The sequence below is a fragment of the Euphorbia lathyris genome, chromosome 1 (genome assembly GCF_963576675.1).
Source record: "Euphorbia lathyris chromosome 1, ddEupLath1.1, whole genome shotgun sequence".
Lineage (NCBI taxonomy): Eukaryota > Viridiplantae > Streptophyta > Magnoliopsida > Malpighiales > Euphorbiaceae > Euphorbia > Euphorbia lathyris.
In genome coordinates, this window is record NC_088910.1 from 124,843,729 (window position 1) to 124,859,040 (window position 15,312).

A 15,312-nucleotide genomic window follows, 5' to 3' on the forward strand; every position below is an offset into this window, starting at 1 on the left:
TGGCCTAAAACAGGCTCCACGAGCCTGGTATCAGCGGTTTGCCGCATATGTTACTAAAGTGGGATTTACCAACAGTGTATCAGACAACTCTCTCTTTATTTATCACCATGGCACAGACACGGCCTATATCCTCTTGTATGTCGATGATATTGTGTTAGTCACTTCGTCTGACAGTCTTCAGCAGTCCATCATCTCCAAGCTCAGCTCGGAATTTGCAATGAAAGACTTGGGTCCATTACATTACTTCTTGGGAATTTCTGTCACCCAATCACATGGTTCCCTATTCTTATCACAGCGAAAATATGCATCTGAAATTATTGAAAAAGCAGGTCTCGGATCCTGCAATGCAGCGGCTACCCCTGTTGACACTAAACAGAAGCTCAGTATATCTTCAGGATCAGCTTATCACAATCCCACTGAATACAGAAAATTGGCCGGTGCTCTTCAGTATCTGACACTCACCCGACCTGACATATCATATGCCGTTCAGCAAGTTTGTCTGTTTATGCATGATCCAAAAACCACACACATGGCTGCCCTCAAGAGAATTCTTCGGTATGTTCACGGCACACTTGACCTTGGTCTCAGCTTCATTGCTTCATCTCCCACCCAATTAATCTCCTATACAGACGCGGATTGGGCAGGCTGTCCCGATACACGTCGTTCTACTTCAGGGTTCGGTGTTTTTCTTGGGGATAACCTCATCTCTTGGTCCGCAAAGAGGCAGCCCACGTTATCCCGTTCCAGCGCTGAAGCCGAGTATCGCGGGGTGGCAAACGTTGTGTCAGAAACGTGTTGGATTCGAAATCTTCTTCTTGAACTTGGCTGCCCGGTCCAGAAATCCACCATTGTTTATTGTGATAATGTCAGCGCCGTCTACTTAGCCGGCAATCCGGTTCAGCACCACCGCACCAAACATGTAGAATGGATATTCATTTCGTTCGCGAAAGAGTAGCCAAAGGAGAGGTTCGAGTTCTACATGTTCCCTCTAGATATCAAATTGCTGACATTTTCACCAAAGGTCTACCTTCCCCACTCTTCGAAGACTTCCGTAATAGTCTCAACGTTCGGCCTCCGAACGTATCAACTACGGGGGAGTATTAGAGATTATATTGTTTATATATTATTTATTGATAGAGTTTATCTCAACCATATACAGTTAGCTAGTATTAGTTATTCACTACAACAAGGATTGTACTCTGTATATATATTCAGTTATGATTCAATAACAATACTCAGTGATTCAAACTGTTACACCAATTTGATCCTACCTTTTTCGGGAATTTATAAGGAGCTTCAGGAGTTTAATATCAAGTGGAACTCTACATACACGTGTGAATAGGTTTACTGGGAATTCCATTTAACATGAAATTCTATAAGACGTCTTTTCTCTTTCTTTCACTTGTTACCCTCCCCAATTTGTAAAGATAAGTAGACATTTCCAGTATCAAAAACTTGTTCATAAAGGTCTAATCACTTCAAGTTTGAAAACAACCAATTAATCTTGTAAAAGTGCTTAAAGTGACTTAATCAATTCATTTAAGTCCTAACTAGTAGAAAAAATGAAAATTTAGGCAAGTGAAGCGTGAATGACTGAAGTTCAAGTTCTATTGATCACGGTTAAATAAGTTTAAAAAGCTAATAAGTCATCATTTGAAAGAGTTGTATACAAGTAGAGCCAATAAAAATGGTTGTGTCAATTTGGTAAGCAGGTCTCAATCTTATCTTCAGTTCACAAACTAAAGCCACAATTAACGAGTGTTTCATGTGATGATGGCACGTTAATCCAATTATTAACGTGTCATTATCTCAGTGGTCCAAGACCAGTTGGTCCCAGACATAGGATTGAAGGGATTTTATGTGTAAAATTTGCAAAGTTGAAACAATTTAGAATTATTTATTCCTTTTCTTATAGGTATTTTACATTTATGTATGGAAATGTGGCAGGACAATAGTAGCTGAATACAGCACAAGGGTCAGAGAGCTGGTCCTTTGTTTGCTTAGACTTATATCCGAAAGCTTAGGCTTGGATAAAGATTATATAAACCAATCACTAAGCAAACATGGACAACACATGGCAATGAACTACTATCCACCATGTCCTGAGCCAGATCTTACTTTTGGGCTGCCAGGCCACACCAACCCTAACTTAATCACCGTTCTTCTTCAAGACCATGTCCCAGGACTGCAAGTTCTTCGAGATCATAAGTGGATTGCTCTTAATCCTATTCCTAACACCTTCATTGTCAACCTTGGAGATCAAATGGAGGTAATTAGTAATGGAAAATACAAGAGTGTGCTTCATAGAGCAGTTGTGAATTCTCAAGAAGGAAGAATCTCAATTCCAACATTTTATTGTCCTTCTTCTGATGCTGTTATTCGACCTGCTCCGGCTTTGATCGACGATCATCATCCGGCGGTCTATAGAGATTTCACATATGCTGAATACTATGAGAAATTCTGGAACAAAGAACTTGCAAAAGGATGCTGCTTGGACCTTTTCAAGATTCCTTGATTGGGGAAAGATGAGTTTACGGTAGAGGAATGTGATATTTTTCGGAGTAAAAGACATGGTGTGTTTTTCTTAATATAACACTGTTTGACTTTGTCGATATGTTCAACAAAGCCAAATATGTGTGGGTTAGAAGAAAACTAGGAAAGTTCAGATCTTGGTAGGTGAAAGTATTCAAGAAGTTTGTTTCTTTTTTGTATATATATATATTAAAAGTAATAAAATGTTTGTTTGTTTAAAATACTATCTTTGCAGGTTTCTTTCATCATTTTTTTTGACAAACCTGATTTTTCTTGCAATTATATTAGAGAGTTGTTAATATTGTCACTTTTTTATTCAAACAAGAGGAATTCATTAAAAACTGATATTTAACACCTTAGGAAGAAAAGGGAGAGGATGATCTATCCATTCTCCCTAATTTGTCATAGAATCTGCCACTCTAGCTAAGAAATGGCAATGTGATTTGCTATTTTTGACAAAAGAAACTGAACACTTAACAATATCTTGAGTAAGGGAATTACAGTCACTAATAATAAAACCAAATGAGGAGCCGATGGCGTGATTTTTCTGGAATGCTGATAGAGAATATGTTACAAGGGATAATATGGAAATGACACGAAATATGATTTGAGGCACATGTAGAGTTAGTTATAGTTCAGAGTGTTCTAGTTAATATATATGGATGTCTAGAGAGAGGAGGGATTATGAAAGAAATGTGTTAGTAAGCACTGTTTGTATGTTTGGCTCTGTTCTTTAAGCAAGGGAGAAGTTCATTTTCCTATGGAGCTTTTATATATATATATAAAAATTTGTAGAGAGGGGGATCAATTATGAAAGAATTGTGTAAGTAAACACTATTTGTATGTTCGGCTTTGTTGGGGGAAGTTCATCTTTCTCAGGAGCTTGAGATTATACATAGCTCATTTTATCTTTCCTTTCCTGTCAATTTCAGCTATTAAAATTCAGCTGTTATCAATGCAATTTCAGCTCAAATTGGACTCGACAAGCACATGTCCGAACCCAAAAATTTCAAGCCAACTCAACCCTTGCCTGCAGCTTAGAGCTTCCGGAAAGGAGAGAGTCTGAATTTCCCAGTGAAAAACCATACTTTGTTGCCACAAACTGACCTCCAGAGTCAAGGATACCAAAGCCAAAACCAGTCGATCAGGAGCAGTAAAGATAGCAGTGTCGAGGTTCAATTTGAGCTTATTGGGAGGAGGAGCTGTCCAATTAGAGGGGCTCTGAGAAGGAGCTTAGATCCCTGCCATCCATACTTGCTGGCCATGCTATGCTTCCATTTTGATCAGGCTTGGTGAAATTTCAAGTTCGTGTAAAAATGAAGCTCCTCCATGTTTGTTTAAGAAGTTTTACAATATTAATGTGTAAAACTTCTTATACAAACATGGAGGAGCTTAATTGTTACAAGAACATGAAATTTCACTATTCCTAAAAAATGTTAAGTAATTGCCTAAAGCATAACATGAATTACTATTGTTGTTAGAAAAGAATTCAATTCCGATTGCAGAGCCTGTTTCGTTTAGTTTGCTGCAGCTCAAAATTTGCAGCTACGAATAAGGCAAAAATACAGAATTTCTAACAGAATAGAATTTTAAACACCGTTAAAATGGTACCTAAAGATATCACTAATTTGATTTCTAATAGATAGATTGAAAAGAATTACAAATTCAAATGCTCTACCTACTGGTGTCAGGCTTTGATTTTTCTTTGCAATTATTTTAGATAGTTGTTAATACTGTCATTTTTTTTCAAACAAGAGGAATTCACTAAAAACTGATGTTTAACATCTTAGGAAGAAAAGGGAGAGGATGATCTATCCATTCTCTATAACCAGTCATAGAATCTGCTACTTTAGCTAAGAAATGGCAATGTGATTTGCTATCTTTTTGACAAAAGAAACTGACTGCTTAACAATATCTTAAGTAAGGGAATTGCGGTCACTAATAATAAAACCAAATGGCTAAAACCAAATGGGGAGCCCATGGCTTTATTCTTCTGGAGTGCTGATAGAGAATATGCTATAAGGGGTAATATGGAAATGACACGAAATGTGATTTGAGGCACATTTAGAGTTTGTTGTAAGAGAGAGTGTTCTAGTTAATATATATAGATGTAGTTAATATATATAGGTGCGTAGAGAGAGAAGGGATTATGAAAGAACTGTGTTAGTAAGCACTATTTGTATGTTTGACTCTGTTCTTTGACCAGAGGAGGAAGTTCATCTTCATGTGGAACTTGCAAAAGAATACTGTTTGGACCTGTACGGTAGAGGAATGTGATATTTATCGTAACGAAAGAGATAGTTTGTTTTTTTTGTCAATATATCATGTTCCCTCTATTATATAGGTAAAAGACATATAGGTTAATTAGTTTTTTTAAGCATGTCACATGTGTTCTATTATTTCGTACCATTAGGGAAGAAAATTTGGGTAAAATATACACTTCCTCGGGAATGAAATAAAAACGATCCACTTGCGTTCACCAGGCTTTGGCATGTCACATGTACAGTGTCTAGGTTTATAGGTGCTTAGTTTTACAACACCAAACTCTGACGTTTCTAAGTTTACAGGTACATAGGTTCTAGCATGTGTGTCTAAGTTTACAGGTGTGTAGGTTTACAACACCAAACTCTAATATGCCACATGTGTCTATGTTTATGGAATAGACTGAGTTTAATGGAATTTCTCTATATACATGTTGATATGTGAATTGGTACCCAACAAAATATGTAAAAAATTGGACAGTCCCATACAAGTGTCAACAAGTGTATTGGGAGTTTCATTTGACATGAAATTCTACATCTCTTTTCTCTTTCTTTCACCTCTTACCCTCCCCAATATGTATAGATATATAGACATTTCTAGTATCAAAAACTTGTTCATAAAGGTCTAATCACTTCATTTAAGTGCTTAAAGTGACTTAATCAATTCATTTAAGTTTGAAAACAACTGATTAATCTAGTAAAAGTGCTAAAGTGACTTAATCAATTCATTTAAGTCCTGACTGGTAGAACAAATGAAAATTTAGACAAGTGAACGTGAATTGCTAAAATTCAAGTTCTATTGATCACATTAAGTAAGTTTAAGGACCTAATAGTGCTATACATACATAGCCAATAAAAATGGTTGTGTCAATTTGGTAACCACATCTCAATCTTGTCTATAGTTCACAAACTAAAGACAACTAACTGAGGGTTTATGTGATGTTGGCACGTCAATTCAATCAGTAGTCCAAGACCGGTTGGTCCTCGATATAGGATTGAAAGGATTTTATGTGTAAAATTTGCAAAATTGAAACAATTCGGAATGATTTATTCCTTTTTCATATATATTTTTATATTTATGTATGGAAATGTGATAGGAAAACAGTAGCTGAATACAGCACAAGTGTGAGAGAGCTAGTCCTGAGTTTGCTTGAACTCATATCAGAAAGTTTAGGCTTGGAAAAAGACTACGTAAACAAATCACTATTAGTAATGGAAAATACAAAAGTGTGCACTTGTGAATTCTGAAGAAGAAAGAATCTCAATTCCAACATTTTATTCCTTCTTCTGATGCTGTCATCCGACCTGCTCCAGCTTTGATCAATGATCATGATCAGGCGGTCAATAGAGACTTCACATATGAAATTTTGGAACAAAAAACTTGCAAAAGAATACTGTTTGGACCTTTTTAAGACTGTTTGATTATGTGAGAGAACTAGTCCTTCGTGAGTTTGCTTAGTGATTTGTTTATCTAATCTTTTTTCAAGCCTCAGCTTTCTGATATGCGTTCAAGCAAATTCAGAACTAGCTCTCTCACACTTGTGCTGTATTTAGCTACTTCACTGCCACATTTGCATACATAAATGTAAAATACATATGAAAAGGAATAAATTATTGTTTCTACTTTGCAAATTTTATACATAAAATCCCTTCAATGGTGATATCAGCAAATTGGAAACTGATTGGATGATAATGAACGGTGGAGTGATAGAGCTTTCTCCACAAAGAAGACTGAACAGCAAGTTGTCCAAGGTAAGAAGCGGTGGAGCAACTTGCCAAGCCTAAACCGTCACAAGTGTCATGACAAATTGCCGACCAGATATGCTTGTATTGAATGTGACTAAAGTTTTGCTGTATATTGTAATTTTATCCATAATGACATGGGGATTTTTACTAAATGTAGACAATAGCTTCAGAGCAAAGAAAGCCGTATACCTAAGATAAAATAATAAATTTAATATTTTCTGAGTTTAAATTTATGAAACTAGTTTCTTCTAGAAGCACTGATTTGGTGACGGAATACTTCCGAAACATTCATCGTGTTTGATTTTGGATCTTTCCTGCATAAATTTCCTTTTTCTTAGAGTTAATGGTGATCTGTCCGATCAACCTTTTAGTAAATCTCGTGGTTTGGTCGATTTGCAAAGACAATCCTTATAGTTAAAAGTTTATAAATAAAGGTCTGTATTTTACAGTTTATAAACTCAGTCATTCCTTTAAAAAAAATTGTTGTTGTGACTATTTACCCTAAAAGAAAGCTGTTTGGCGCAACTAAAAAAATACATTTTGATTTGATAAAAAATGCTTATCAAGTTGTTAAGAGGTTAATGCAAATTCTCTTTTATTTGTATAATACAATTTCTTGTGTGCTGCCTATTTTTTAGGAAAGGCTCTGTGACATTATTGCTCAATTTTTTGTCAAGTGTTTCGTGCTATTCTGTAGCTCCAGCCCTCTTTGGCGATGGATTTGGAGCGGTCAGTAAAACTGTCCATAGACATTGTAAAGTCAAATTAACTGAGAGTTTCATGTGATTATGACATATTAATCCAATTATTACCGATGTCACCATCTCAATGGTCCAAGACTGATTGGTCTCGGACATAGTAGAATTTCTTGGATTCAAGGGATTTTATGTGTAAAATTTTGCATAATAGTAAAAATTTAGAATGATTTATTCCTTTTAATATATATTTTACATTTATGTATGGAAATTTGGCCGCTTTTCGCAGTGCTTCCCTTCCCGCGTTCGCTCATCAGATGGGCGGTCATCAGTCCAACTAAAAGTCCTATTGATGGTATTGATTCAACCGCGACCCAGGGAAAGGAGTCAGTAATGGCTGTTGGCATGTCCGAGCTAAGATCGGCTTTTTCTGAGTCCCCTGTCAGAACTCTTAACCGGACACCAGGCGAGCGCATCTTGGGTGTCCGTCCCGCTCCTTCGAAGGCTGTCCTAGTTGGGACCCACGGGCCAAAGGAATAGAAAATAGTAGCTGAATACAGTACAAGTGTGAGAGAGCTGACAATGAACTATTATCCACCATGTCCTGAGCTATATCTTACTTTTGGATTGCTGGGCCACACAGATCCTAGGTTAATTTATTTTTTAAGTTCAAACATGTACCGATTTTGTATCGTGTAATCGAATCGTGTGTACTTTTATCATCTCCATGTATATATTCATAAGGTTAAAGTGAGTTTTGTCTATAATTCTTAATTTCATTGAAATAAGTGAATGCGTGAAATTGTGTAAGTAATTCATCATTAATATTCAGTGATAAAAAAAATCTAAATAATGATTAACTGAGTAACTGAACTATGAATAACACATGCATCACAGTATATGAGACAATTCTCTCCTTTGTGCATCATCAATTTTAAATTGGAAAAAACCAACCACTATAATATTTTTGGAAAAAAAACATCATAACCTGTGAACAAAGGCCTAACTCAGTGGGATATCTAACACGCGTCTCTCATGCTCAATTCATTGCTAATATCAGCAGAAGCCCCAACATTGTACCATGACTCTGATACCATGTAAGCAAAGGCGTAACTCACCCCAAAAGGTACCTCGAAGGGTAAAGATTGCCTCACATATTTAAGGAGTCATATAGCTTCGTCATTTAGCAATGTGGGATGTCTAACATAACCCCTTTAAAATAATTATAATTAAGTCTCTAATATAATTATATTAAGTCTCTAGTTAACAAGACAATTAATCTTAAATTAACAAAGAAACATTCTCTGCTGAAACATTCAATAAGAATCAATCACTATCAATTCTCTCCGTAGGAATTTGTAGGCAGCATTGCATGAGCTTGCTGAAGCCATTCTGTGCATGCATCATTCTCTTTCTGAGCTTTCTTCTATGTTTTTAACTATTCTTCTTTTTAGAAATACAGATCCTTAAACTTCATAAGTTTTCATGTTTCTTTGCATAAATCCTAGCTAGTTTTCTGATTACAAATTTGGTCATTTTTTCTATTTCTGGCTTGTGAATCTCAATCTTTGATACAAATATACCTACCAAAATCTAGGGATCAATTGCACTTTGGATACAGAATTTGTCTTTTTCTACAAAAATTGGAGATTTGTAATGTATATCAGAAATGGTAGAACCTCAGCAGATTAGATTTGCTTTTGAATTTTGAGTTAGCTGCTCTGTTTTCAAATTTTCAATATGATGAGGTTTTTTTTCATGAAATTCTGTTCTTTAATATATCCGGTGAATTTTCATGATGATTCTTTTAGTACAATTTTGCTGCACTGCAGATAGCAGACCAAAGCTAGTTGCTGGATCCCCTGAAGGATAAGGATACTCTGGACACATTGTCTTTCCTTGTGAGTTTGTAAAGCATTGCTTTTGAGTAACTTAACTTTTTGGACTTCCCATACTGATCCTAACTTAATTCTTTAAGTTTAAACATGTTACCATTAATCAAATTTCAACACCCAACTTTGGCATGTCACAGGTGTCTAGATTTAGAGGTGCCTAAGTTTACAACACCAGGCATGTGTTTTTAGGTTTACAGTGTCTAAGTTCTGGCATGTGTGTAGGTTTATAGGTGTCCATGTGTATAACACTAGACTCTGGCATGTGTTTCTAGGTTTACAGGTGTTTAAGTTCTGGCATGTGTGTAAACCAGACTCTGGCATGTGTTTCTAGGTTTACAGGTGTCTAAGTTCTGGCATGTGTGTAGCTTTATAGGTGTCCAGGTTTATAACAGGTGTCCAGGTTTATAACACCAGACTCTGGCATGTGTTTCTATCTTTACAGGTGTCTAAGTTCTAGCATGTGTGTAGCTTTACAGGTGTCCAGGTTTATAACAGGTGTCCAGGTTTATAACACCAGACTCTGGCATGGTGTCTAAGTTCTGGCATGTGTGTAGCTTTATAGGTGTCTAGGTTTATAACAGGTGTCCAGGTTTATAACACCAAACTCTGGCATGTGTTTCTATGTTTACAGGTGTCTAAGTTCTGGCATGTGTGTAGCTTTATAGGTGTCCAGGTTTATAACAGGTGTCGAGGTTTATAACACCAGACTCTGGCATGTGTTTCTATGTTTAATAGTGTCTAAGTTTTGGCATGTCTGTAGCTTTATAGGTGTCCAGGTTTATAACAGGTGTCTAGGTTTATAACACCAGACTCTTGCATGTGTTTCTAGGTTTACAAATGTCTAAGTTCTGGCATGTATGTAGGTTTATAGGTGTCCAGGTTTATAACACCAGATAGGTGTCCAGGTTTATAACACCAGACTCTGGCATGTGGAATACACCTGATGTCATCTTCTCTGTCTTTAATTGATATGTGACATGTGTTTTCTTCTCTATCTTAGATTATCTTCTTAATATTTGCAATGAGTTTTTCTTCTATAAATTAGAAACCTATGCTGAGGGGTTGAAACAATCAATTGGTGAAAGCAGACTAAAATGGCTTCCAGCAAAAACCTCCTACTCGCAGACCTTGCTTTTTCTGGACCTAAACATGTTCCTTCCATACATCCCTCCTATCTCGGACCGTCCAAATCTCGACGACGTTCAACTATCCGACAACTCCATTTCATTGATTGATCTCCAATACCTTCACGGTCCTGATCACAGTCTTCTTGTTGACAGCATCGGCAAAGCTTGTCCGCATGATGGCTTCTTTCAGGTTTTCTCCTTTTTTTTTATCAGTTCAGTTTTCTTCTGCACTTATGTGTAGTTCAATTGCAGCTAGATATGGTCATGAATTAAAATGAATGAGGCTTAGACTAAATTTTTTATTTCGAAGTTGTGCATTGACAAGATAATGAAATTAGTAGACTGATTTTGATTTTCAGGTGAAGAACCATGGAATATCGGAGGTAATGATTAATAGCATAATGAACGGCAAGGGACTTCTTTAACCTGCTGGAAAGTGAGAGGCTAAATAGTTATTCCGACGATCCAACTAAAACCACCAGACTTTCAACCAGTTTCAATGTCAAAACTGAAAAGATAGCTAACTGGAGAAACTTCTTGCGACTCCATTGTTATCCTCTTGAGGATTACATTCATGAATGGCCTTCCAACTCTCCACAATTCAGGTACATCAATAAACCCTTTCAGACCTTTCACTTTTTTTTTATTTTTACACATTAAACCCATGAAATTCTTAATTCCACATATTGGGCCTGAATTTTTGTGTTAAAATCTATGTTATCTAAGTTCCATATGATTAATATATTATATAATGCAAGAAAAATTATAACTGTGTTGTTAGTCAAGTTGTCCTTTCACATTAGCTAAATCTATGTTCCATATGTTAGTCAAGTTGTCCCGAGTTTGCTGATCAATGTTCTTCTGCAAGTTCTCATTACCAATTTGACAGGACCTTTTTCTTCACATGTTACCCTCCCCAATTTGTAGAGATATATAGACATTTCTAGCCTCCAACCTAACCAATTTGGTAATTAGATCTCAACCCTGTGTGCAATTCACAAACTAAAACCACAATTTACCGAGGGTTTCATTCATGCGATGATGACACGTCAATCCAATTATTAACGTGTCACCATCTGAGTGATTCAAAACCAGTTAGTCTCGGATTCAAGTGCTTTATGCATAAAATTTGCAAAATTTAAACAATTTTATTCATTCCCATATATTTTACATTTATGAATGGAAATGTGGCAGGACAACAGTAGCTAAATACAGCACAAGTGTGAGAGGGCTAGTCCTGAGTTTGCTTAAACTCATATCAGAAAGCCTAGACTTAGAAAAGGATTACATAAACAAATCGCTAAGCAAGCATGGACAACATATGGCAATGAACTATTATCCACCATGTCCTGAGCCAGATCTTACTTTTAGACTGCCAGGCCACACTATCCTAACTTAATCACCGTTCTTCTTCAAGACCATGTCCCCCGACTACAAGTTCTCCGAGACCATAAATGGATTGCTGTTAATCCCATTCCTAACACCTTCATTGTCAACATTGGAGACCAATGGAGGTAATTAGTAATGGAAAATACATAAAATTCAGGAATAAATCATTGTTTCTATTTGCAAATTTTATACTTAAAATCCACTGAGATAGTGATATCAACAATTGGAAACTCATTGGATGAATGTTTGCCTTTATGCAGGAATGATCCAATCAAACACGATGAATGTTTTGAAAGTGGAATATCTGGTATTCCGTCACCAAATCAGTGCTTCTAAAAGAAACTACTTTCATAAATTTAAACTCATAAGTATACCGTTTTCTATGCTCTGAAGCTATTGTCTACAATTTTGGTAAAAAACCAATGTCATTATGCATAAAGTTACGGATGAGCAGAACCGATCCCAAAACCTAAAGTAAAAAAAACTGAACCAAACCAGATTGAATTATATTTTAATTTGGTTCGGTCCTCATTTTTAAAATAGTTTGGTTTTCAGTTCGGTTCAGTTTGGTTTGGTCATAAACCGAACAAAACCTAACCGAAATAGAATATACACTATTTAGTTTTAGGGTTTTAAATTAATTAACTAATTATATATAGAAAATAAAAAATAATTAAACACGTTCATTTTCTCTCAACTAATTATATATACTAAAGAAAAAATTAATTATATGATTGTTGCCTTTATATAATTATTTAGTTAGTGAATGCACAAATAGCAGTAGGTCTCTAATACTTTGTTTCGTCTAAACATGAACCATACTAGACCAGACTGAAATAATTCGGTTCGGCTCGGCTCAAACCAAATCGAATTATAATTTTGTTTGGTTTGATCCTAAAAAATACCGATAATTTAGTTTGGTTCAAGTCAGTTTGGTTCGGTTTTTGAACCGAATCAGATCATGCTCACCTTTGTTTGTGCTGCTCAACTATTGTTTCTCTGTCACATTTCCATATATAAATTTAAAATACATATATGAAAAAGGAATAAATCATTCTAAATTGTTTCTACTTTGTAAAATTTATACATAAAATCCCTTCAATCTTATGTCACTGAGATAGTGATATCGGCAATTGGAAATTTATTGGATGATAATCTAGTCTATAACCTTGACATGTAGTCCTGAGTTTGACATGTAGTCTATAACCTTGTTTAATGAGCAGTGGAAGGCCAAGTGGAATGACACAGCTTTCTCCATACAAAGAAGACTTAAGAGCAACTTGTCAAAGGTAAGAAGCGGTGGAAGCAAAAGAAACCAAGCCTAAACCGTCGAGAGGTGACACAATATCAGCCACAAGGTCATCATTTATCCTTTCTAAATCATTCATCTTTATCTTAATCAATAATAAGGTAAAATTCGATGCATATCAAACTAAATTTTATATGTTGATGACATATAGTAGCACATGAAATTCATGTACTTGTAATTAAACATTGCGGACCAGATAAGCTTATATTGTATGTGAACAGATAAGCTTGGGACCAGATAAGCTTGTATTCACATACAATACAAGCTTATTTGGTCCGCAATGTTTAATTACAAGTACATGAATCCCATGTGCTACTATATGTCATCAACATATAAAATTTAGTTTGATATGCATCTAATTTTGTCTCGTTATTGATTAAGATAAAGATGAATAATTTAGAAAGGATGAATGATGATCTTGTGGCCCATATTGTGTCACCACTCGATGGTTTAGGCTTGGCTTCTTTTGCTTCCACCGCTTCTTACCTTCGACAAGTTCTCTTCAGTCTTCTTTGTGTGGAGAAAGCTCTGTCATTCCACTTGGCCTGCCACTGCTCATTAGACAAGGTTATAGGCTACATGTCAAACTTAGGACTACATGTCAAGGTTATAGACTAGATTATCATCCAATGAGTTTCCAATTGCTTATATCACTATCTCAGTGACATAATTGAAGGGATTTTATGTATAAATTTTGCAAAGTAGAAACAATTTAGAATGATTTATTCCTTGTCTATATATGTATTTTACATTTATATATGGAAATGTCACAGGAAAAAGTAGCTGAACAGCACAAGCAGGGTGAGCATGGTCCGGTTCGGTTCAAAAATCGAACCAAATTGAATTGGACTGAACCAAAATTTTGGTATTTTTTAGGATCAAACCAAATCAAATTATAATTCAATTTTGTTTGAATCGAACCGAATTATTTCGGTCTGGTCCAGTTTGGTTCATGTTTGGACGAAACAAAGTATTAGAAACCTACTACTATTTGTGCATTCACTAACTAAGCAATTATATAAAGACAATAATCATATAATTAGTTTTTTCTTTTGTATATATAATTAGTTGAGAGAGAAGAAACATGTTTAATTATTTTTTCTTTTATATATATAATTAGTTAATTAATTTAAAACCCTAAAGCTAAAATAGTGTATATTCTATTTCGGTTTGGTTTTATTCGGTTTATGATCGAACCAAACCAAACCAAAAACCAAACTACTTTAAATTAAGGACGGAACCAAATTAAAATATAATTCAGTCTGATTTGGTTCAGTTTTTTTTATCTTTAGGTTTTCGGTTCAGTTCTTCTCATCTGTAACTTTATCTATAATGACATGGGCTTTTTACCAAAATTGTAGACAAAGTTCTAAGTAATCTCGTGTAGGTGACAGGCCTCGCCCGGTGAGCACGAGGGGTAGACACCGTTGACGGCAATGATGTGATTGGCGCCGAAAGCAACAAATCTAGGAATCAAGCTACTCGGCAGGACCGGAGCTCGGATTATGGAAGAGTCGCCACCCACGAATGGAAAATGAACATCGATTCCTTGCGGGAGATCGGTGTAGGTTCGGGAAATTGGGTACGAGCCGAGAAGGCTAGCTCCTTTCCGGAGAAAGGCTACTAGGCACCTCGACGTCACCCGGTTCAGAACCACCGGCCTCCTACTTAACACCTTAGGCGCTAACGGACTAATCACATATTTCTTTAAGTTTAAAATTCATTTGAAACCTTTTCTTTCTCGTTTTGAAAACCGTTTTGAGCATATATTATTGAAAGCCATTTTATTAAAGAATCACTCATTTTATGAATTAATATACATTAGAGGGAGAAGAGAAGAATATGAATAAATCTAAAGATTACAACAAATGAATATTTTTCAAAGCTATATACATCAAGTCTAAGCTAATCTCTCTTCCCAAATCCATTTATTTACATGGTTCGTGCCTTAATCGCCGTTGGAATGATTTAGGCACGTTTCAAAACCAAGTGATCTACATGCTTTTGCTTAAGTACGCCGTTGGAACGACTTAAGCGTTTTAAAACGTGAAACAAAAACCTTTTGAATAAAAAAACGTGGTTAGACATACAAGTCACTTATTTTGTACAAAATCGTTTTTAATAGAAATCGACTTAAAAACTCCATTATTCACCGAAAACGCTTTTAATTACAATGGTTCGCCTAACCCACCGTTGGAACGGATTAAGGTTTCGAAACGTGACATTTTAAGAAGGCATTTTAAAATAACAAGAATTAAAAAACTTTTAGTTACATTTTGGAAGGTATTTGAATGTCTCTAATTTAAATAACTAAATTAGAAAACTCCATTTTTGGAACTTAATTTCTTCATTTTCTCT

The 15,312-nt window shown here is 35.6% G+C and overlaps 1 pseudogene; it reads left to right on the forward strand.

The window, feature by feature from the left end:
- Positions 1-10,022: 10,022 nt before the first annotated feature.
- LOC136210904 (protein DMR6-LIKE OXYGENASE 1-like) lies at positions 10,023-14,905 on the forward strand (annotated as a pseudogene).
- The last annotated feature ends 407 nt before the right edge of the window (positions 14,906-15,312 follow it).